The following is a 2,814-nucleotide window of genomic DNA, read 5'->3' on the forward strand; positions in this document are numbered from 1 at the left end:
ATCTATTGGGTGTATAAAGGACTTCGTATTTGTATGAAATAGAATTAACAAATTGATTGGACTAGAAAGGATGGAGGCCCCGGCGGGTCGAGTGAGAGCTGTTTCGGGATGAAACGCTTCTATGAACTAACGCTATATGGTGGAGAATTTTACCCTCAAATTGCAAGGGCCCTATCTGAGAAAACATCTATAGTTGTCCCTAGATCCGGTGTAAGGCCCAGTGGAGTTCCAGCATAAGCAAGTAGGCAACTTCATCAAAAGCCTCAGTGTTCGCGTGCTTGCTCTCTCAACCATCCCTTCTAATGAATCTTACTTACATGCCTAAGTGGGGTAATCTTCGTAAAGAGTTTATGAAGGAATGTCATGATTCGCTTTGGGCCAGGGAAGAACAATGATTGAAATGCCAATTATATGTGAGCATCCTATGATTATATTATCAATAATATAATTGAAGATGTTGAAGACATTGCAATGATAACCATCAAAGCCAAGAATCTTGAATGCAATGTTGTTACCTGTCATAGCAAGGTCACACTATAAGGTGTGCCATAAAAAATAACATATGTTCCAAAGCAGTATAACCTTGTTGACCAATTAAAAAAGACACATGCACTAATTTCTATCCTTGAGCTTTGGCAGTTGTCACCATTGCATAAGACGATCTTAGACAAAGCTCTCCAAGAAGAATCTATCCCAACCAATATTAATATTGATCAATTTCAAGCCATGGTGGGTAATCTTAAATTATCTCATTGCCTCACTTTCACTAAAAATGACGATTCATCCATACAACAACCACATATTGATCAACTTCACATTGAAGGTTTCATTAACAAACATAGAGCCAAGTGATTCTTGATAGGCAATGGAGCTAGTTTGAACATATGTACATTGCAACTATTAATAGCACTTAGATACTTAGAAAATATAATAGATACTAGAAAGAAGATCACCATCAAGGCCTATGATGATGCAAAATGATCCTCCAAAGGATGCGTCATTCTACTAATTAGAGTAGGACCTGCGGTGAAGGATGTGGTTTTCCAAGTCCTATATCTATCCCTTCCATATATCCTTCTTCTAGGGAGACCTTGGATACATTCCATGCAAGCAATACCCTTCACCTACCATCTAATGCCTCAAGTTTCCAAATAATGGAGTAGAAATAATAATTTTAGGTGATTCTAATCCCTTTGCCTTTTGTAACAATATAATGCATCAACCTGATACTACTGTGCCTAGAAATTGAGAAGCTACTTCCTCATCATCCTATGCTAACCCTACTTCTCTCACCAATTATCCAATCTCTACACCAAATAACACCAAACTAAGATGAAGGTAAAAGATGAATGCCCTGGAGAATATAACATTAGCCAACTTTTTTGTGTTGGCCAACTTCTTCTCTCACCCCAAACATATGGAAAAACTCAATCTTCATGACAGAAATCCACTACAACTAGCACATGTAGACTTACAATTGCAAAGTTCATCCCAAGAAAAATCCAAGACGCAGAAAATGTTAAAGAAGACTTGACAAAGTGGATCTACAAAGAGAACTCAGCCAAGGGTAAACAACCTAGATAAAGATACCAATAGAAAACTATGGCAAAGGTTGTACAATGATGCAAAAGATGGGTTATGATGGACATAATGCTTTAGGCTCACAAAAGTAGGATGTGCAAGAACCTTTGCAACCTTCATTACAACCTAGAAATCAATTCAAAGGACTAGGATAAAATCCAGTTCAGGAAAGCACTTCTCGATCAAAACCCACAAATACCACAAACAAACAAAAGGGTTATGTTGCACAGAAGTCAATCAGTCCAAGGTTAAAGATCTTTTCCATTTTAGACACACAGGTAGCATCAGCAAAATCGTCAGATATGACACCTTCCACAGTTGTCAACAAAACTTTCACACCTGAAGACATGCATGTAAGATATTGTGATAGACTTATGCAAAGTGATTTTGAGACAAATTCATGTGAATATGAATGGCATTTTTTAGATTCACATGAATCTAAATGGGATACTTTTGATGATAAAAGAGCTGAAGGAGAGGCATGGATTGACACTTTTAGAGATCCTATTGAAAAAAGTTCACAACGTCCTTCTGATAGAGATTTATCACCTCATAAGCTTGAATACAAAGAGTAGAGTACCATCAATGACCTCAATACCTCTGTCTTCACCTTAAATGCCACATTCTACAATCTTAACCTAGTCATTAACGTAATGCCACTTATCCATCCCCAAATCAGTGACTGGGACTAACAAGGTCCCCCATGCCTACATATGTTCCAAAATGGTGACACAATTATTGAATTTATCGAACTTTGAGATAAAATACCAAGCAAGGATCACAAGGCTAGGCTTTCTATTTAACTAAACAAGGCAACTTACTTCGGAGAGAATGACAAACCTTTCAATCATAAAAATATAACAATAAAAAATGGATCTTCTAGTGAAAATGGCACTGTGACACTTATAAATCCTAAAAAAGTAAAAAATAAAGGACCAATCCAATGGTGAAAACCTTTTCAAGGCACTCGAGGATGGAAGGTTTGAAATTATCCCCTTTGACACAAATCAAGAAAGATCATCTATCCTTGTGGAAGCAACAAAAGAAATAAATCTAGAAACCATAGAAAATCCCCACATAATACACTAAACAACATCATTAAATCCAAAAGAACATCCTATTTTTGCAAAATTATTTCAACAAAGACAAATCAAGTTTTCATGGTCCTATACAAACATACCAAGTTTAGACCCAGATCTAGTGATGCATCACTTAACAGTAGCAAAAGGAGAA

Source organism: Cryptomeria japonica, chromosome 4 (assembly GCF_030272615.1).
Source record: "Cryptomeria japonica chromosome 4, Sugi_1.0, whole genome shotgun sequence".
In the NCBI taxonomy this organism is placed as follows: Eukaryota; Viridiplantae; Streptophyta; class Pinopsida; order Cupressales; family Cupressaceae; genus Cryptomeria; species Cryptomeria japonica.